The sequence below is a fragment of the Bubalus kerabau genome, chromosome 10 (genome assembly GCF_029407905.1).
Source record: "Bubalus kerabau isolate K-KA32 ecotype Philippines breed swamp buffalo chromosome 10, PCC_UOA_SB_1v2, whole genome shotgun sequence".
Lineage (NCBI taxonomy): Eukaryota > Metazoa > Chordata > Mammalia > Artiodactyla > Bovidae > Bubalus > Bubalus kerabau.
Genome location: NC_073633.1, coordinates 29,905,317 through 29,928,856, shown reverse-complemented (window position 1 = coordinate 29,928,856; position 23,540 = coordinate 29,905,317).

Sequence of the window (23,540 nt, the reverse complement as noted above, 5' to 3'; positions counted from 1 at the left end):
GTTCATGGTTCACATATTGCTGAAGCCTGGCTTGGAGAATTTTGAGCATTACTTTACTAGCGTGTGAGATGAGTGCAATTGTGCGGTAGTTTGAGCATTCTTTGGCATTGCCTTTCTTTGGGATTGGAATGAAAACTGACCTTTTCCAGTCCTGTGGCCACTGCTGAGTTTTCCAAATTTGTTGGCATATTGAGTGCAGCACTTTCACAGCATCATCTTTCAGGATTTGGAATAGCTCAACTAGAATTCTATCACCTCCACTAGCTTTGTTCATAGTGACACTTTCTGAGGCCCACTTGACTTCACATTCCAGGATGTCTGGCTCTAGGTCAGTGATCACATCATTGTGATTATCTGGGTTGTGAAGATCTTTTTTGTACAGTTCTTCTGTGTATTCTTGCCGTCTCTTCTTAATATCTTCTGCTTCTGTTTGGTCCATACCATTTCTGTCCTTTATCAGGCCCATCTTTGCATGAAATTTTCCTTTGGTATCTCTAATTTTCTTGAAGAGATCTCTAGTCTTTCCCATTCTGTTGTTTCCCTCTAGAGTGATGTATGAAAACCTAAGAGTGTATATCAAAATTGATGTATAAGGTTATGATATTTTGCTAAAATTGTATTAATATCAATTTCTTGATAGATATGAAATAAATATCAGATTTCAAAAGAATAATATTTTATTCTGGTTATAATTTCATTTAATATATATCACTGAATAGGCTCTGAAATTCAGAGGGGCTGATTTTCTAAAATCATTTCATGTTGCAGGGATTTTATTTATTGAAAAATCTAAGTAGAGCCCTGGACCTCAGTGAAAAAAAAAAAAAAGATACATTAATTATTTTGGATAAGATTGCTTTTCTCCCAGAAGGCCTAAGATCTGTGAGTGTTTTAAAACAGTGAATAGATTCTGAATGGAGAAAAGTAAGTATAAGCTAGATGAATGATCAATCAGTAGATTTCAAGAAAGTTTCGTAGGCAACTTTATACAAAACTATATACAAAATTATATCTTAAACAGGATGGCAAATAATTGTACTAAATAATTACCAGTGTATGTCAACTTGTTTAACCTTTAGTTCCCCTCAATTCAAATCTTTAATATCAATTGCCTTTTTCAAGCCCTTTTTCAGGATCTGACAAATTTAATGACCAGGGAAACATGAGTAGACAAAGTAAAAGTTTGTGGTGAGCCAAACTTTTTTCCATCTGAGCACAGACCAGCTGGTCTAGGAACATGACAAATGCCACTTCCTGTCTGGGGGAGGAGCCACACAGGAACCAGGTACTGTGTAAATGTGCTGCCAGGCACTTAAAGACACTGAAATCTTAGCTTGAAGCAGAATTAAACACATTTGTGCAAGGGAATCCATGCCTCATGCCACACTCCAGCCTGCTCTGGGTGTTCCTGGCCGTCACCTTCTCTGGTAGGGATGCTTCCAAACATGGGTGCATGTGTTCAGGGTGAAAGGACTGCACACAGGCACATGGAGCTTCACAGGGACTTAGGGAAGAAAGGAGATTGGAGAAAAGCAAGCATCTTAGGATTTCAGTTAGGTTTGTAAATATTTGGGTCTAAAATAGGTCTAATTTCTACATTATTTTGTTCAGTATTTCAGCTCTGCTTTCTTCTTTTTTCCACAGGATCTGGTGTGGCCCAGAGTGTTACTCAAGACCAGCCAGACATACTCAGTGAAGTGGGGAAGGCAGTCACCCTGAACTGTCAGTATGAAACAAGTTGGGACATGTTCCGCTACTACATTTTTTGGTACAAGCAGATTCCCAGTGGACAGATGACTTATCTTATTCGTCAGTATTCAGATGATGGGAATGCAAGAGACAGCCGCTACTCTGTAAATTTCCAGAAAGCTCATAAGTCCATCAGCCTCACCATTTCAGACTTAGAGCTGGAAGATTCTGCAAAGTACTTCTGTCTTCTCTTGGACTCACAGTGCTTGAAGTAATAGGAAAAGCTGAACAAAAACCCAAGAAGTAAATAAAAGAGAGACCCCCTGCTGCAGGACCCCAGCTGAAATGCACACCTGCAGACCCCAGGCAAGAAATGGTAGTCTTGCAGGTGCTTCATCTGTAGTCTGGATCAAAGGATTTAATTCTAAATAAAAGCTTCTTTGATGTCATTTGGAAGCAGGTGTCCAGAGTGACTGTTGGCTAATACGGTCTCCTCTTGAATTCTTGACTTTAAGTCAATCATACAGAAGATGTGTAAAGTTGTCTAAAGCTGTAAACTTGCTCCATAATAATTTAAAGTGACAGTTTCACTAAAATACATTCACATCACAAATCTGGGTATAGTTATCATGAATAATCATGAAAATCATTTCCTTAGTCCTTTCTTCTTAGAGTTGTGTCACTTAAGGTACAATCAGAGAAGCAGAACCACTAATGGTGTCTGTTGAATAAGAAATTAGTTATAAAGACTAGAATTCAGGCAATTTTTGGTCTGGTAGAAGAGTGTATACAAAGCTATTATATTAGTATATGGTGTTGAGACTGAATTTAGTGTTAGTTGGTTGGAGTAATATTTGTAGAAGAATATTGGATAGAGACTGAAGCATGGACGAACTGTGACTCAGAATGACATGTTAGAACCATGAAGATAATGGAGCTCACAAAGACACACTAAAACTTGTCTATGTCTCACCTCCCTCTATTTCACAGTAGTGGGTGATCTTAGGAGAAGTAGGTGTCATTTGGCATCATGCTTACATACATACTTGGCCCAATGAGGAGGAGATTTGGTTGGAAGTGAAGGAGTTGTGAGTCAACAATAAAATGAACTATCATATCATCAGTAACATGTGTGAGTAACCATAGTTCCTGGAGCCCTGCACCAAACCCCCAAACATAAAAACTATGGCTGCTTCATCACAACTATCTTCCAAATGTTAGACAAGTTCCTTTGGTGGCCAACCCTAACTCAGAGCAATATGGGAAGCACATTCTGGGAAAGATGTTTTCAGTTAGTTAAGATAGATCAAAGCTGCTACAGTACCCTCTTTGGTAACTTGTCATCCATCTGTACTCTTTTAACCACTTTTGAATAAGGATGATTGGAAAGCTATGCTTCTTGCTCATGTTGCTGTTGCTGTTCAGTTACTAAGTTGTGTCTGACTGTTGCCGGAGTCTAGCTCCAGCAGCCAGGGATTCAACCTGAAGGGAGGAACGGTGTCGGCGAGTAATGAGACAGCCTCTCAGTTTTTTTGGACTGCCTATTTATTTCAAGTTTAAGAGTCTGTTTTATACTTTTACAAAAACATTAGGTCAGGGGTTTGACATTTTCAGCTCCCCTTCACCCAGATTTATTATCTCCATAAATCATTGTTGCTCTTCAGAGTTCCTGCTTCAGCGATTCTCTCCAAATCAGCTTTACCATCTATTATCCACTTCCTCTTATGTGTCCTATAGTTAACTTGTGATTACATTGTAACTCATGCTACATTCCTCAGTTTATTTCTTATCTTTCTAAATCCTGTTTGGCCCTAACATCCTGAGCTCACTATCTCTTAAAAAGACTTCTAGCTATTAGTATCTCTAAAATGCCTAACCTCTATAAGCTATAGTAAAATATGCTAACATTACAACATTTCTTAAATCTTTAACTTCTAACTATTTTAATTATTTCTAAGACCTAAATTCAGTAAACTCCTTTGCCATAAACATTTTCCTCACAAATAGGCTTCAGATATGAATCCCTCCCATGGCCTCAAGCTACAGCCTATGTGCTCATCCTGGAACACTCTTTTGTAAAAGTCCTTGAACAAATGCCAATGATTAACTTTATGAATTATTCTCTGAGCACAGCTGCAGAAGGCTTTGTGCCTTCTCATGCTCCTCTCAAGAACAATAAGCAACTTAATATTCCTTTTCAGTCACCCCAGCCAAAGAGAGGAACAAACAAGTCAGAATTGCAAGGCCTAACTCCTTCATCCCAGGTCTGTGCCTGTGGAATGAGGAGAGGGGGCTGGGGCCATGCCTCCATTTTGTCAGTAATGCCTAATGCGGCTCCCGACAGTTTGTGACTCCATGGACTGCAGCTCATCAGGTTCCTCTATCTTCCACTACTCCCAGAGTTTGCTGAAATTCAAGTCCATTGATTTGGTGGTACCATACAATCGTCTCATCCTCTGCTGCCGCCTTCTTTTGCCTTCAATCTTTCACAGCATCAGGCTTGGTCTTTTCCAATGAGTTGGCTCTTCTCAATGAGTGGCTAAAGTATTGGAGTTTCAGCTTCAGCATCAGTCATTCCAACGAATATTCAGAGTTGATTTCCTTTGGGATTGACTACTTTGACTTCCTTGCAGTCCAAGGGGCTCTTAAAAGTCTTCTCCAGCACCACACTTCCTGATATTATGATGCAGTAATTCCTTATTCAACCCCTAATTTTCTAACCATATACTTCAGAGATTAGAGCAAGTTCATTTATCAATTTGTAGGTGATGTTACTTTATCTTCTAGCTAGTCACACTCTCCTGCTGAATCCTGTATCTTCACTACTGAGATAAAATAAGATATAAGATTGAGTTACGTTAACATACATTTCTTATGTTACTACATGCCAGAAAATGGGCAAGGGGAGTTAAAATTCATTAATATAATACATAAATATATTCATACCAAAATGAAAAACAATTTTTCATAAGTATTATTGTTCTCATTCTTGCAAACGACCACATGATTATACCTGGTATTTATAATGACCTCTTCCATTATCCATCCCATATCCTGTTTGCTCATAGCAAGCACTTCCACTCACTGCTATACTTGACTTCCTATAAAGCAATCTCCTTATTCAGGAGCAATGCTATGAGTAAAGCCATAAATTTGAATAAGGAATTCTGCAAGTCCACCACTCTGGTTTTGGCAGATGTTTGCAAGGCATTATATTCTGGGAAACATCATTAAGAATGATTAAAAGACGTTTGCTCTTTGGAAGAGGAGCTATGACAAAGCTAGACATCAGAGACATTACTTTACCTACAAAGGTCCATCTAGTCAAAGCTATGGTTTTTCCAGTAGTTGTGTATGTATGTGAAAGTTGGACCATAAAGCTAAACATTGAAGAATTGATGCTTTTGAATTGTGGTGTTGGAGAAGACTCTTGAGAATCCTTTGGACTGCAAGGAGATCCAACCAGTCAATTCTAAAGGAAATCAGTCCTGAATATTCATTGGAAGGACTGATGTTGAAGCTGAAACTCCAATACTTTGGCCACCTGATGCAAAGAACTGATTCATTGGAAAAGACTCTGATTTTGAGAAAGATTGAAGGCAGGAGAAGGGAAATACAGAGGATAAGATGGTTGGATGGCGTCACTGACTCGATGAACTTGAGTTTGAGCAAGCTCCAGGAGTTGGTGATGGACAGGGAAGCCTGGTGTGCTGCAGTCCGTGGGGTTGCAAAGAGTAGTACATGACTGAGTGACTGAATTGAACTGATAACTTCACATCAGAAGCAATAGAAACCACAAAGTTTAAAAAAAAAATAAGGAGTTTAAAGAAAACAAACTAAATATCCAAGCCAGTTTCTTGTGAACCTGAAAATAGATTTTTAAACTGTGTTTGTTATAAATCTCTGCTAAGAGTTTTGAAAGTCAATGCACAAACTGTTGACCTGCATTTACAATAAGTATTTCTGAAAAAGGACTCAAATGCAGAATATGTTAGAAGTTCCTTTAAATCATTAAGAAAACAGATAATAACGAATGACAAAATCTTGGAGATCCAACTCAGAAATAAGATATCCAATAGCTAATACATATATAAAGACCTTAATACTATTATTAATTAGGGAAATGAAAATAATACCTTATCTCAGTGTTCCATCTGGGTCCTTTCAGTACTCTGAGTGTATCAATGTGGCTAGGAGAATATGACTCCAGGAAATAGGGAGAAATAATGACTTTCTCCAGGAAACTAAGTGATTAAGTGAATTTTCTAGAAGCTTCCATCATTGAACTGATGTGGAGAAAAGAACAAACAGTAACAAGTCACAGACCTGGACATTGAAGGAGAGGTAGGATTTCCTGGAAAAAAGAAAGTTGGTATATATACTGAGCTTTACTCAATGTCAGGCACTGTAGTTTGCATTTCAGATTCATTATCTAATTCAAATATCAAAACCCTAAGAGATAGGTTTTATTGTTTCCTTAAAAAAAATACTTTGAGAGGAGCTAAGATGGTGGAGGAGTAGGATGGGGACAACAATTTTTCCACCAACAAATTCATCAAAAGAACATTTAAATGCCGAGTAAATTCCACAAAACAACTTCTGAATGCCGGCAGAGGACATCAGCCACCCAGAAAAGCAACCCACGTCTTCGAAAGGAGGTAGGAAAAAATACATAAGACAAAAAAAGAGACAAAAGAGGGAGGGACGGAGCTCCATCCCAGGAAGGGAGTCTTAAAAAGAGAGAAGTTTCCAAACACCAGGAAACCTTCTCACTGCCGAATCTGTGCCAAGCCTTGGAAGCAAAGAGGGCAACATAACAGGGAGGAAAAATAAATAAACAATTAAAACCCGCAGATTATGAGCCCTAGGGTAATTCCCCCAGCGGAGAAGCAGCGCAGACACCTGCATCCGCCATTAGCAAGCGGGGGCTGGGCAGGGAGGCATGGCGCGGGCTGCATCACTTAGGATAAGGATCTGGCCTGAATACCCCGAGTGCTATCTGAGCGAAATAATTTGGGCTAGCAAACCAGACTGTGGGATATCTACCACGCGAAAAGCCAGCCCTAACCTAAGACACCGCCAGGTCCGCGCACAGAACAAAGGACTGTACAGAGATAGCCGGCTGCAGACCATCCCCCTCTGGTGACAGGCAGCCAGAGCCAGAAGGGGGCAATTGCAGCCCCAGAGAGACATTATCTACAAAACTGTAAGTAGGCTTCTTTGCTAACTAAAACTTCTTGGGGGTCTGGACGGTCAACATCTGCCTGAGAAGGTGCGCCAGTTGTACATCTAGATAATCGAGCAGCAGGGAGGCAGTAAGATGCAGCAATTGCGCTCGCCAAACACCTCATCACCTGAGCTGCTCGGACCTGGGAAGGGCACAAAATGCTGGCCCAACTGAGTCTGCACCTCTGAGGACTACCCGAGTGCCTGAACCTGAGCGGCTTGGACCTGGGAGGTGCAAGCAGCCCAGGGCCTGCCACGGATGGTTCCCTGCGGAGCAACCTAGAGCCTGAGCAGTGTGGGCAGGGAGGCTACACCTGCCGTGAGTGGAGGCAGGCCCAGTGTGGCTGAGGCACTGTGAGCACACGCCAGTGTTATTTGTTTGCAGCGTCCCTCCCTCCCCACAGCGTGACTGAACAAGTGAGCCTAAAAAGAAAAAAAAAAAAAAAGGAAAGAAAAAAGTGTCCACCACCGTCCACTTTGTGTCAGGGCAGAAACCAGACACTGAAGAGACCAGCAAACAGAGGGAACCACCTTGGAGGCTACAGGCAATAGATTAAAACCCTGTGGTTAGAACTGAATACATAGGAAGGGGCCTATAGATCTTGAGAAATATAAGTTGGACCAAGGAACTAGCCGAAAATGAACTGACCCCACAATACCCAAAACAAAACCAGAGAAAGTCCTAGATATATTTTTACTATTTTTGTGATCATTTTTTCTTTCTTTTTTTTAATTTAAAAAAATTTAAGTCCTCTATTATTCCTTTAATTTTCACTTTTATAAGCTACTATTACTTTGCAAAAAAAAAAAAAAAGAGAGAGACCCTATTTTTTTTAAAGCAAACTTAATATATATATTTTTTATAATTTTTGTGACCTTGTTTTTTTTTCTTCTTTTCTTAACATTGTATTTTTGAAATTCCAAACTCTACTCAAATTTTTAATTTTAGCTTTTTGGTATTTTTTATCAATTTTGTACATATATATATATATTATATATACACTTTTTAATAATTTTTGTGACTTTTTTTCTCTCTCTTTCTTTCTCTTCTTCTTTTATATAACATTGTATATCTGAAATTCCAAACTCTACTCTAGATTTTTAATTTATGCTTTTTGGTATTTGTTATCAATTTTGTATCTATATTTTCTTTATAATTTTTGCAACTTGGTTTGTTTTTGTTTATTTTTCTCTCTTTCTTCTTCTTCTTCTTCTTTTTTTTCTAACATTGTATCTTTGAAATTCCAGACTGTACTCTAGATTTTTAACTTTTGCTTTTTGGTATTTATTATCAATTTTGTACCTATATTTTCTTCATATTTTTTCGACTTTGTTTTTTTTCCCTCTTTTTCTTTTCCTTCTTCTATTCTTTAACATTGTATTTTTGAAATTCCAAACTCTATTCTAGATTTTAAATTTTTGCTTTTATGTATTTGTTACCAATTCTGTACCTTTAAGAACCCAATCTTCAGTACCCATTTTTCACTAGGGAGCGAGATTACTGGCTTGACTGCTTTCTCCCTCTTTGGACTCTCCTCTTCTTCACCAGGTCACCTGTGTCTCCTCCCTAACCCCTCTCTATTCTATGCAACTCTGTGAATTTCTGTGTGTTCCAGACGGTGGAGAACCCTTAGGGAACTGATTACTGGCTGGATCTGTCTCCCTCCTTTTCATTCCCCCCTTTTCATTCCCCCCTTTTATCCTCCTGGCCACCTCTGTCTCCTTCCTCCTTCTTCTCTTCTCTGTACAATTCCGTAAACATCCTGAGCGGTCCAATTGTGGAATGCACATAAGGAAGTGATTACTGGCTAGCCCGCTCTCTCCTCTATTGATTCCACCTCATCTCATTCGGGTCACCTCTAACTCCCTCCTCCCTCTTCTCTTCTCCATGTAACTCTGTGAACCTCTCTGGGTGGCCCTCACGGTGGAGAAACTTTTCGTCTTTAACATAGATGTTTTATCAATGGTGCTGTATAGAAGGAGAAGTTTTGAAACTACTGTAAAAATAAGACTGATAACTGGAAGCAGGAGGCTTAAGTCCAAACCCTAACTCCAGGGAACTCCTGACTCCAAGGAACATTAATGACAGAAGCTCATCAAACCCCTCCATACCTACACTGAAACCAAGCACCACACAAGGGCCAACAAGCTCCAGGGCAAGACATATCACACACATTTTCCAGCAACACAGGAACACAGGTCTGAGCTCCAAGATACAGGCTGCCCAAAGTCACCCCCAAACCATAGATATCTCATAACTCATAACTGGACACTTCATTGCACTCCAGAGAGAAGAAATACAGCTCCACCCACCAGAACACAGACACAAGATTCCCTAACCAAGAAACCTTGACAAGCCACCTGTACAAACCCACACACACCAAGGAAATACCACAGTAAAGAGAACTCCACAAACTGCAAGAATACAGAAAGGACACCCCAAACTCAGCAATTTAAACAAGATGAAGATACAGAGGAATACCTAGCAGGTAAAGGAACAGGATAAATGCCCACTAAACCAAACAAAAGAGGAAGAGATAGGGAATTTACCTGATAAAGAATTCCGAATAATGATAGTGAAATTGATCCAAAATCTTGAAATCAAAATGGAATCACAGATTAATAGCCTGGAGACAAGGATTGAGAAGATGCAAGAAAGGTTTAACAAGGACCTAGAAGAAATAAAAAAGAGTCAATATATAATGAATAATGCAATAAATGAAATAAAAAATACCCTGGAGGCAACAAATTGTAGAATAACAGAGGCAGAAGATAGGATTAGTGAATTAGAAGATAGAATGGTAGAAATAAATGAATCAGAGAGGATAAAAGAAAAACGAATTAAAAGAAATGAGGACAATCTCAGAGACCTCCAGGACAATATTAAATGCTACAACATTCGAATCATAGGGGTCCCAGAAGAAGAAGACAAAAAGAAAGACCATGAGAAAATACTTGAGGAGATAATAGTTGAAAACTTCCCTAAAATGGGAAGGAAATATTCACTCAAGTCCAAGAAACCCAGAGAGTCCCAAACAGAATAAACCCAAGGTGAAACACCCCAAGACACATATTAATCAAATTAACAAAGATCAAACACAAAGAACAAATATTAAAAGCAGCAAGAGAAAAACAACAGATAACACACAAGGGGATTCCCATAAGGATAACAGCTGATCTTTCAATAGAAACTCTCCAAGCCAGGAGGGAATGGCAAGACATACTTAAAGAGATGAAAGAAAATAACCTACAGCCCAGATTATTGTACCCAGCAAGGATCTCATTCAAATATGAAGGAGAAATCAAAAGCTTTACAGACAAGCAAAAGCTGAGAGAATTCTGCACCACCAAACCAGCTCTCCAACAAATACTAAAGGATATTCTCTAGACAGGAAACACAAAAACGGTGTATAAATTCAAACCCAAAACAATAAAGTAAATGGCAACGGGATCATACTTATCAGTAATTACCTTAAACGTAAATGGGTTGAATGCCCCAACCAAAAGACAAAGACTGGCTGAATGGATACAAAAACAAGACCCCTACATATGTTGTCTACAAGAGACCTACCTCAAAACAGGGGACACATACAGACTGAAAGTGAAGGGCTGGAAAAAGATTTTCCATGCAAATAGGGACAAAAAGAAAGTAGGAGTAGCAATATTCATATCAGATAAAATAGACTTTAAAACAAAGACTGTGAAAACAGACAAAGACGGTCACTACATAATGATCAAAGGATCAATCCAAGAAGAAGATATAACAATTATAAATATATATGCACCCAACACGGGAGCACCACAATATGTAAGGCAAATGCTAACAAGTATGAAAGGAGAAATTAACAATAACACAATAATAGTGGGAGACTTTAATACCCCACTCACAACTATGGATAGATCAACTAAACAGAAAATTAACAAGGAAACACAAACTTTAAACGATACAATACCAGTTAGACCTAATTGATATCTATAGAACATTTCATCCCAAAATAATGAATTTCACCTTTTTCTCAAGCGCACATGGAACCTTCTCCAGGATAGATCACATCCTGGGCCATAAATCTAGCCTTGGTAAATTCAAAAAAACTGAAATCATTCCAAGCATCTTTTCTGACCACAATGCATTAAGATTAGATCTCAATTACAGGAGAAAAACTATTAAAAATTCGAACATATGGAGGCTGAACAACACGCTTCTGAATAACCAACAAATCACAGAAGAAATCAAAAAAGAAATCAAAATTTGAATAGAAACGAAAGAAAATGAAAACACAACAACCCAAAACCTGTGGGACACTGTAAAAGCAGTGCTAAGGGGAAAGTTCATAGCAATACAGGCATACCTCAAGAAACAAGAAGAAAGTCAAATAAATAACCTAACTCTATACCTAAAGCAACTAGAAAATGAAGAAATGAAGCACCCCAGGGTTAGTAGAAGGAAGGAAATCTTAAAAATTAGGGCAGAAGTAAATGCAAAAGAAACAAAAGAGACCATAGCAAAAATCAACAAAGACAAAAGCTGGTTCTTCGAGAGGATAAATAAAATTGACAAACCATTAGCCAGACTCATCAAGAAACAAAGGGAGAAAAATCAAATCCATAAAATTAGAAATGAATATGGAGAGATCACAACAGACAACACAGAAATACAAAGGATCATAAGAGACTACTATCAGCAATTATATGCCAATAAAGTGGAAAACGTGGAAGAAATGGACAAATTCTTAGAAAAGTACAACTTTCCAAAACTGAACCACGAAGAAATAGAAAATCTTAACAGACCCATCACAAGCATGGAAATTGAAACTGTAATCAAAAATCTTCCAGCAAACAAAAGCCCAGGTCCAGACGGCTTCACAGCTGAATTCTACCAAAAATGTAGAGACGAGTTAACACCTATCCTACTCAAACTCTTCCAGAAAATTGCAGAGGAAGGTCAACTTCCAAACTCATTCTATGAGGCCACCATCACCCTAATACCAAAACCTGACAAAGATCCCACAAAAAAAGAAAAGTACAGGCCAATATCACTGATGAACATAGAGGCAAAAATCCTTAACAAAATTCTAGCAATCAGAATCCAACAACACATTAAAAAGATCATACACCATGACCAAGTGGGCTTTATCCCAGGGATGCAAGGATTCTTCAATATCTGCAAATCAATCAACATAATACACCACATTAACAAATTGAAAAATAAAAACCTTATGATTATCTCAATAGAAGCAGAGAAAGCCTTTGAGAAAATTCAACATCCATTTATGATAAAAACTCTCCAGAAAGCAGGAATAGAAGGAACACACCTCAACATAATAAAAGCTATATATGACAAACCCACAGCAAACATTATCCTCAGTGGTGAAAAATTGAAAGCATTTCCTCTACAGTCAGGAACAAGACAAGGGTGCCCACTTTCACCATTACTATTCAACATAGTTTTGGAAGTTTTGGCCACAGCAATCAGAGCAGAAAAAGAAATAAAAGGAATCCAAATTGGAAAAGAAGAAGTAAAACTCTCACTGTTTGCAGATGACATGATCCTCTACATAGGAAACCCTAAAGACTCCACCAGAAAACTACTAGAACTAATCAATGACTATAGTAAAGTTGCAGGATATAAAATCAACACACAGAAATCCCTTGCATTCCTATGCACTAATAATGAGAAAACAGAAAGAGAAATGAAGGAAACAATTCCATTCACCATTGCAACGGAAAGAATAAAATACTTAGGAATATATCTACCTAACGAAACTAAAGACCTATATATAGAAAACTATAAAACACTGGTGAAAGAAATCAAAGAGGACACTAATAGATGGAGAAATATACCATGTTCATGGATTGGAAGAATCAATATAGTGAAAATGAGTATACTACCCAAAGCAATTTATAGATTCAATGCAATCCCTATCAAGCTACCAACAGTATTCTTCACAGAGCTAGAACAAATAATTTCAGAATTTGTATGGAAATACAAAAAACCTCGAATAGCCAAAACGATCTTGAGAAAGAAGAATGGAACTGGAGGAATCAACCTGCCTGACTTCAGGCTCTACTACAAAGCCACAGTCATCAAGACAGTATGGTACTGGCACAAAGACAGAAATATAGATCAATGGAACAAAATAGAAAGCCCAGAGATAAATCCACACACATATGGACACCTTATCTTTGACAAAGGAGGCAAGAATATACAATGGATTAAAGACAATCTCTTTAACAAGTGGTGCTGGGAAAACTGGTCAACCACTTGTGAAAGAATGAAACTGGACCACTTTCTAACACCATACACAAAAATAAACTCAAAATGGATTAAAGATCTAAACGTAAGACCAGAAACTATAAAACTCCTAGAGGAGAACATAGGCAAAACACTCTCTGACATACATCACATCAGGATCCTCTATGACACACCCTCTAGAATATTGGAAATAAAAGCAAAAATAAACAAATGGGACCTAATTAAACTTCAAAGCTTCTCCACAACAAAGGAAACTATACACAAGGTGAAAAGACAGCCTTCAGAATGGGAGAAAATAATAGCAAATGAAGCAACTGACAAACAACTAATCTCAAAAATATACAAGCAACTCCTACAGCTCAGTTCCAGAAAAATAAATGACCCAATCAAAAAATGGGCCAAAGAACTAAATAGACATTTCTCCAAAGAAGACATACAGATGGCTAACAAACACATGAAAAGATGCTCAACATCACTCATTATCAGAGAAATACAAATCAAAACCACAATGAGGTACCATTTCACGCCAGACATAACGGCTGTGATCCAAAAGTCTACAAGCAATAAATGCTGGAGAGGATGTGGAGAAAAGGGAACCCTCTTACACTGTTGGTGGGAATGCAAACTAGTACAGCCACTATGGAGAACAATGTGGAAATTCCTTAAAAAACTGAAAATAGAACTGCCTTATGATCCAGCAATCCCACTGCTGGGCATACACACTGAGGAAACCAGAAGGGAAAGAGACACATGTACCCCAATGTTCATTGCAGCACTGTCTATAATATCCAGGACATGGAAGCAACCTAGACATCCATCAGCAGATGAATGGATAAGCAAGCTGTGGTACATATACACAATGGAGTATTACTCAGCCATTAAAAAGAATACATTTGAGTCAGTTCTAATGAGGTGGATGAAACTGGAGCCTATTATACAGAGTGAAGTAAGCCAGAAAGAAAACACCAATAGAGCATACTAACGCATATATATGGAATTTAGAAAGATGGTAACAATAACCCTGTATACGAGACAGCAAAAGAGACACTGATGTGTAGAATAGTCTTTTGGACTCTGTTGGAGATGGAGAGGGTGAGATGATTTGGGAGAATGGCATTGCAATATGTACAATATCATATATGAAACGAGTTGCCAGTCCAGGTTCGATGCATGATACTGGATGCTTGGGGCTGGTGTACTGGGACCACCCAGAGGGATGGTATGGGGAGGGAGGAGGGAGGAGGATTCAGGATGGGGAACACGTGTATGCCTGTGGCAGATTCATTTCTATATATGGCAGAACCAATCAATATTGTAAAGTTTAAAAATAAAATAAAATTTAAAAAAGAAGAAGAAAAGGAAAAAAAAAATGCTTTGGGAATTAGCCCTATCTTTCCTAATTGTGAAAAGCTTCTCTACCTTTTATTATCGGCCAGTGTGTCGCATTTTAGAGGGCTGCTTAGAAGCAAGGTCTGGACTATGGAGAAGCACTTGGCCCCAGAACTGGGTGGTGACATTACTGGTTTAAACTGGACGCTAAAGGAAACTAAGAAAGAAAATGCCAAAACAGATTCAACTGTCCCAGGATCAGTAAATGAGGAAAGCATCCACTAACTAGTTAATAGTGCCAGATGCTTTAATAAGTTTCTTAAGTAATAGTGTGCTGGAAAAAACAAGGGCTACAATGAGATTTCATTCCTTAAACACCCCAAGATTGTTTCCCAATCAAGACCAGTGTCCCTTGTTTTTCCCTCTTGACTGTGATGCTTTGCTGTTTTTAGTCTCGTGTCTGACTCATTCTCTGTCCATGGGGTTTCCCAGGCAAGAATACTGGAGTGGGTAGCCATTTCCTCCTATGGGATCTTCCAGACCCAGGGATTGAATCCACTGAAAGGTGGATTCCTTACCACTGAGCCAGTGATGCCATTCCCCCAAATATAGACATGATGCACCTCTGAATTCCTTCATGTTTCAACTCAAATGTCACCCCTTTGTGAATCCTTTGTCAAAATCTGTTTTTCAGTTCTGAGAATCAGACTCTAGCACACTGCATGCAGCAAGAATGAAAGCTGATATACTGCCACCTGGTGTCCTGCTCAAACATTTTGTGAGGCTTCTCTGGCTTCCCTGCTCCCCTCTAGTGATCATGGATTAAATTGTGGGGAAGCCTAATCCCAATAGGAGCTGCCAAAGTTGAACCACTCAGTAAACTTCCCAGTGTGGAAATCAAGAGGGAGAGGATTCAGGAAAACTGGCTGTTTGTTTTTGTTTTTTGCTTTTGTCAGACAGATGTGAAAGTGATTGATTCCAAATGAAAAATAAACATGAAATGACTATGGTTGCATGAATAGAAAGTTTGGAATTGTTGCATAAGATGGGATATTTTTATCTATTAAGTCAAATTGCATTTACTGCTTGTCCTTTCTTGTAGTGTAGAAATATCCTGAGAAGTGGGAGCAAAAGTCAATTACAAAAATACTAATAGACTGTAGTAGAAAACACAGCTTGGTATACTCGTTCTATGTTATATTATGCTACCCATTGTCTCAATGTAATAGTTTATATTTAAGGTGGTTAATATCAGTTAATGGGAACTGATTTCCCATTAACAGTAAGAAACATAATAGACCGCTGATACTTAGGATAATACATGAAGTCTTCTGTGTAAACTACTAAACAAACCTCAGAAAATATTGAGCTTTATCTTGTAGATAGACTGTCTGGAATTCCAGACCATGGCTTCCCATCCACCAAGGTTTTGTGCATTACCACAGCTGGTTGAGAGCCTGTGACAGAGAAGGCGCTGCACTAGGTGATTTGCATGTGTGTTCGCAATTCTTACTGGAACCCCTCAAGATTGGGTCCACCATATTTTAGGAAGACAGTGGAGCAAAGTGCTTAAGACCAAAGACTTAGATTGTGTTTCTAGATCTAGCATTCACTAGTTGTGTGACCTTGGGATTGTGACAAGAATTTTTATGCTTCAATTTCCTCATCTCTGCACTGTGGTTATTGGTAGAATTTACCATTCAGGGTTCTTATAAGAAGTGAATGGAATAATGAATGCCAATGCTGAGCCCAGTGTCCAGCAGAAAGATACTGGCTACTTACAGATATAAAATTGAACATGAGAGAGGTTCAGCGCCCAGCCTGCTGTTGCAGAGTAAGTGTCAGAGTGGAGCCCTCCCTCCATACCCTACTTAGGGCTGATGCCTTTCCTCATCCCAAGAGTCACTCTCTATCTTAACACAGTTTTGTAATGTCTTCAAAGTGCTTATCACTACTTAAAATTCTTTAATTTTTTAAAAAACAAAACTGTTTAATTTTTTCTCCTACTGCAATGTAGGCCTTTTTTTTTTTTTTTATTGCTCTTCAGTGTTGCATCCTGCATTCCTGAACAACACATAGCACACACAGGAAACTATCTATCTATCTATAAGTAATTGAGCAGGACCTTATGGGGCCTTCCTGGAACAGACCACTCCATCTGCCCCTGCAATGTCCTTTCTCTGCCTCTTGTGTGTAGAAAAACTTTAGCTCCTAGACCTTCCCCAATTCCAAAGTATAAATTTAATCAGAGAAGTGAGAAAGTGCAGAAAGAAAGGAAACCAATCAAGCAAGACAAAACAATAATACTTTCAATCAGTTCAGTCATGTCTGCAGCACGCCAGGCTTCCTGCCCATCACCAACTCCCAGAGCTTGCTCAAACTCATGTCCATTGAGTTGGGGATGCCATGCAGCCATCTCATCCTCTGTCATCCCTTTCTCCTCCTGTCTTTTCCAGCATCAGGGTTTTCCCCAATGAGTCAGTTCTTCATATAGGGGGCCAAAGTATTAGAGCTTCAACTTCAGCACCAGTCCTTCCAATGAATATGCAGGACTGATTTCCTTTAAGATTGACTGGTTTGATCTCTTTGCTGTCCAATGGACTCTCAAGAGTCTTCTCCAATGCTATGCTATGCTAAGTCGCTTCAGTCGTGTCTGACTCTGTGTGACCCCATAGACGGTAGCCTACCAGGCTTCCCCGTCCCTGGGATTCTCCAGGCAAGAACACTGGAGTGGATTGCCATTTCCTTCTCCAATGCATGAAAGTGAAAAGTGAAAGTGAAGTCGCTCAGTCGTGTCCAACTCTTAGCGACCCCATGGACTGCAGCCTACCAGGCTCCTCTGTCCATGGGACTTTCCAGGCAAGAGTACTGGAGTGGGGTGCCATTGCCTTCTCTATCTTCTCCAATAGTTTAGCCATTAAACATATTCAAGGACCTTCAGAAACCCCTCAAGGACTGTGTGTAACATTGTGAGCCAAGTACTTTGAGCTGTTTTGCAGAATCTGAAACCCCTACCAAGTGGAAGAAGTTAACTGTATGTGATCACAAAGACTAGACCTCAGACTGTGTGTGTTAGTTGCTCAATTGTGTCAGACTGCTTTCAACCCCATGAACTGTAGTCACCAGGCTCCTCTGTCCATGCAATTCTCCAGGCAAGAATACTGGAGTGGGTTGCCATTTCTTCTCCTGGAGATCTTCCTGACCCAGGTATCAAACCCAGGTCTCCTGCATTGCAGGTTGATGCTTTACCATTTCAGCTACTAACGAAGCCCCAATACTCAGACTGGTTGGAAACAAAAGGTTGATTGTGTTGACTCCTGATTACCTCACCACCAATGAATCAGAAGAATGTCCACAAGCTGATCACACACCACACAACTCCCTTCCCTCACCTGATATTTAAAAACATTTTCCTCGAAGCCATCTGGGAATTCCAGACTTTGAGTCCTGGATGCATGGGCTACTTGCTTGGTGCCCTGTGATAAATACTGCATTTTGCTTCTCTTCCTGACCCAGTGATCAAACTCATGTCTCCTGTATTGCAGGTGGATTCTTTACCACTGAGCCATCTGGGAAGCCAATGTATGTGAGTATGTGTTTGTGTGTGTATGTGTGTATAGTGCAAAAGATAAAAGTATTTCTAAGAGTTCACAGTATCCAAACTTTAACATAAAATATTAAATAGGACTCATTTTAATTTATCTATATTTGTCAACATTTCTACCTTACAAGCCACTTCAGGAAGATTTATATGATTTATCTAGTGGTCAATCGGAGTAGGCAATGGCACCCCACTCCAGTACTCTTGCCTGGAGGATCCCATGGACAGAGGAGCCTCATAGGCTCCAGTCCTTGGGGTCGCTGGGAGTCGGGCACAACTGAGAGACTTCACTGTCACTTTTCACTTTCATGCATTGGAGAAGGAAATGGCAACCCACTCCAGTGTTCTTGCCTGGAGAATCCCAGGGACAGAGGAGCCTAGTGGGCTGCCATCTATGGGGTCACACAGAGTCGAACACAACTGAAGTGACTTAGCAGCAGCAACAGTGGTCAATTGGCTTGTCCTCTATTTCAGATAATTATGATAGCTTTAGATTTCAGGATTCTGCCATATTAGTTAAAGGAATGCTTCCTGCTGTCAGAGGCCTATACTTCCTGGTTTGGACACAGCCCCTCCAATATGTGGGTAAATTTATCAAAGAATTAGTCGTCTCATCAGAAATAAGCTCCATAGCAAATGAGCTTTCTGAATGGTGTGGTCATGTTCTTACAATCCTATCCTCAAGTGGGCTGATTGCTGTGATCTGGAGAAAAGAAAAATGAAATTGATTTGTAGTGACTTCAGTTTGTCAGGGCTCCCCAAGTGGCGCTAGTGGTAAAGAACCTGCCTGTCAATGAAGGAGACATAAGAGGCATGGGTTCAGTCCCTGGATCCGGAAGACCTCCTGGAGGAGGGCATGGTAACCCACTCTGGTATTCTTGCACCGAGAATCCCATAGACAGTAGAGCCTGGTGGGCTACAATCAATGGGGTTGCAAAGAGTCAGACACAACTGAGCAACTAACAATTCACCACACTACTGTTTGTCTAGCATCCCCCTCTCCAAACATACATTTATACTTCTAAATAGGAGACATGAATAAGAATTTTTAGATATTCCTTTATTAACTGTAGCTGAATTTCTTTTCTTGGAAAGGTAAGTCAGAGGTTAGCTGTTGAGAAACCTTCCAATCCTGTTTCTCTTTTAGGAACATGATTTAAGTTTGAGTACTCATGGGCTTCCCTGGTGGCTCAGATGGTAAAGAATCCACCTGCAATGCAGGAGACCTGGGTTTGACCTCTGGGTTAAGAAGATCCCCTGGAGGAAGGCATGGCAAGCCTCTCCAGTGTTCTTGCCTGGGGGATTCCCACAGACAGAGAAACCTGGTGAGTTACAGTCTATGGAGGTTGAAAAGAGTCATACATGACTGAGTGACTAAGCTGGTGGAAGGCACTGCTCTGATTTTTAGCACCTATCCCATAGTGTTTAGGTGAGATGAGATGAGGTGGTTAGATAGCATCATTAACTCAATAGACATGAATTTTTGCAAACTCCAGGGCATAGTGGAGGACAGAAGACACTAGCATGCTGCAGTCCTTGGGGTCACAAACAGCAGACTTAACTACTGAGCAATAACCATACTGTTTACTTTGCTTGTTTCAGTTGTTCCCTGTAAAGAAGGTTTGTAGTCAGTCTGCAGTACCAGATTCCAAGATGTAGATTTAGATTCTGAACAGTCTCTATTAATACTATCTTGTACTTGCAAATTTTACCTAGACATGTTTTATTTTTTCAATTACATTTTGAGTTCACAGATAATATTGCTTTTATAATTTTTAAAGGTCCTAGGGAAATTGTGGACAAAATCACTGTTTAAATATACCTATCAGATCATATCAGATCAGATAAGTCGCTCAGTCCTGTCCGACTCTGCAACCCCATGAATTGCAGCACGCCAGGCCTCCCTGTCCATCACCAACTCCCGGGGTTCACTCAGACTCACGTCCATCGAGTCAGTGATGCCATTCAGCCATCTCATCCTCTGTTGTCCCCTTTTCCTCTTGCCCCCAATCCCTCCCAGCATCAGATTCTTTTCCAATGAGTCAACTCTTCGCAGGAGGTGGCCAAAGTACTGGAGTTTCAGCTTCAGCATCATTTCTTCCAAAGAAATCCCAGGGCTGATCTCCTTCAGAATGGACTGGTTGGATCTCCTTGCAGTCCAAGGGACTCTCAAGAGTCTTCTCCAACACCACAGTTCAAAAGCATCAATTCTTCGGCACTCAGCCTTCTTCACAGTCCAACTCTCACATCCATACACGACCACAGGAAAAACCATAGCCTTGACTAGACGGACCTTTGTTGGCAAAGTAATGTCTCTGCTTTTGAATGTGCTCTCTAGATTGGTCATAACTTTCCTTCCAAGGAGTAAGCGTCTTTTAATTTCATGGCTGCAATTACCATCTGCAGTGATTTTGGAGCCCCCAAAATAAAGTCTGACACTGTTTCCACTGTTTCCCCATCTATTTCCCATGAAGTGATGGGACCGGATGCCATGATCTTCGTTTTCTGAATGTTGAGCTTTAAGCCAACTTTTTCACTCTCCACTTTCACTTTCATCAAGAGGCTTTTGAGTTCCTCTTCACTTTCTGCCATAAGGGTGGTGTCATCTGCATATCTGAGGTTATTGATATTTCTCCCGACAATCTTGATTCCAGCTTGTGTTTCTTCCAGTCCAGCGTTTCTCATGATGTACCCTGTATATAAGTTAAATAAACAGGGTGACAATATACAGCCTTGCTGAACTCCTTTTCCTACTTGGAACCAGTCTGTTGTTCCATGTCCAGTTCTAACTGTTTCTTCCTGACCTGCATACAGATTTCTCAAGAGGCAGGTCAGGTGGTCTGGTATTCCCATTTCTTTCAGAATTTTCCACAGTTTATTGTGATCCACACAGTCAAAGGCTTTGGCATAGTCAAGAAAGCAGAAATAGATGTTTTTCTGGAACTCTCTTTCTTTTTCCATGATCCAGCGGATGTTGGCAATTTGATCTCTGGTTCCTCTGCCTTTTCTAAAACCAGCTTGAACATCAAGAAGTTCACGGTTCACATATTGCTGAAGCCTGACTTGGAGACTTTTGAGCATTACTTTACTAGTGTGTGAGATGAGTGAAATTGTGTGGTAGTTTGAGCATTGCCTTTCTTTGGGATTGGAATGAAAACTGACTTTTTCCAGTCCTGTGACCACTGCTGAGTTTTCCAAATTTGTTGGCATATTGAGTGCAGCACTTTTACAGCATCATCTTTCAGGATTTGGAATAGCTCAACTGGAATTCTATCACCTCCACTAGCTTTGTTTGTAGTGATGCTTTCTAAGGCCCACTTGACTTCACATTCCAGGATGTCTGGCTCTAGGTCAGTGATCACATCATCGTGATTATCTGGGTTGTGAAGATCTTTTTTGTACAGTTCTTCTGTGTACTCTTGCCATCTCTTCTTAATATCTTCTGCTTCTGTTAGGTCCATACCGTTTCTGTCCTTTATCGAGCCCATCTTTGCATGAAATGTTCGTTTGTTATCTCTGATTTTCTTGAAAAGACCTCTAGTCTTTCCCATTCTGTTGTTTTCCTCTATTTCTTTGCATTGATCGCTGAAGAAGGCTTTCTTATCTCTTCTTGCTATTCTTTGGAACTCTGCATTCAGATGTTTATATCTTCCTTTTCTCCTTTGCTTTTCACTTCTCTTCTTTTCACAGCTATTTGTAAGGCTTCCCCAGACAGCCATTTTGCTTTTTTGCATTTCTTTTCCATGGGGATGGGCTTGATCCCTATCTCCTGTACAATGTCACAAACTTCATTCCATAGTTCATCAGGCACTCTATCTATCAGATATAGGCCCTTAAATCTATTTCTTACTTCCACTGTATAATCATAAGGGATTTGATTTAGGTCATACCTGAATGGTCTAGTGATTTTCCCTACTTTCTTCAATTTCAGTCTGAATTTGGCAATAGGGAGTTCATGGTCTGAGCCACAGTCTGCTCCTGGTCTTGTTTTTGCTGACTGTATAGAGCTTCTCCATCTTTGGCTGCAAAGAATATAATCAACCTGATTTTGGTGTTGACCATCTGGTGATGTCCATGTATAGAGTCTTCTCTTGTGTTGTTGGAAGAGGGTGTTTGTTATGACCAGTGCATTTTCTTGGCAGAGCTCTATTAGTCTTTGCCCTGCTTCATTCCATATTCCAAGGCCAAATTTACCTGTTACTCCAGCTGTTTCTTGACTTCCTTACTTTTGCATTCCAGTCCCCTATAATGAAAAAGACATCTTTTTTTGGTGTTAGTTCTAAAAGGTCTTGTAGGTCTTCATAGAACCGTTCAACTTCAGCTTCTTCAGTGTTACTGGAATAAATACCTATATGTTGAATTAAACTAACATTCTTCCTGTACTGTGACATAGGTAAGACAGAATAAAATTCTTATTTATTTTTAAGCAACTGTACTGAGGTATAAGTGACATTCCCTAAAATTCATCCATTTTGAATTTCCAGTTTAACAATTTTTAGTAAATTATCCTTCATCCCCAATTATAGTTGTTCTTTATTTCCATGCTTGCCCCCCAGCAACCACTGATCTAATTTACAGCTTTATAAGTTCCTTTTGTGAATATTTCATATACATGGGAACTTTCAATATGCAATTTTGTGTTTTGCTATTTTTCCTTAACATAATTTTTTAAATTATTTATCTTGTAGTATACATTAGTATTTCACTCATATTTATTGATGAATAGAAATTCATTGACTAATTAATTACATTTTGTTTATCCACTCACCAGATGATGTACATTTGGTTGCTTCTCGTTTTGGGGCTATTAGGAAGGATAACCACAAAGTAGGTACCCAGTATTTTTAGAACGTAACTTTGTTAACACTTACACATTTACTGAGTATCACAAATGTAGGTCACGTGGCAAATTCCAAACACTATAGACTACTTGAAAGTGAAAAGAAAGTCATTCAGTCTGACTCTTTGTGACCCATGGACTGTAGTCCGCCAGGCTTCTCCGTCCATGGGATTTTCCAGGCAAGAATACTTGAGTGGGTCGCCATTTCCTTCTCCAGGGTATCTTCCTGACCCAGGGTGCCGGTGCCAGCTGGCAAAGTCGATCAGGTCCCGAGAACATGCACGGTGTGGCTGAGAAAGAAAACTAAAGCAAACTACAGCAAAGATGGGGTCGAGAGGTTCAGACACGTTTCCACGAAGGGACGCAGTCTGACATCAACTTTATTCAGCATCTCATATTTATACAGAAGAGCGTGAGAAAGACAAGATAGTTAACATTTTCTTTGTTGACCTATACATCTTACAAACAGTCACAAGAAATCTTGAGAACATGGGAATGGCACCCTGTTATTATTTCTTACACCAGATAACATTTCTCTGTGCATGAGAAGTTTGCACAGAATTCCAGGTGCCTGCAGTAAATAAGTGCCTAATCTCTGGGGT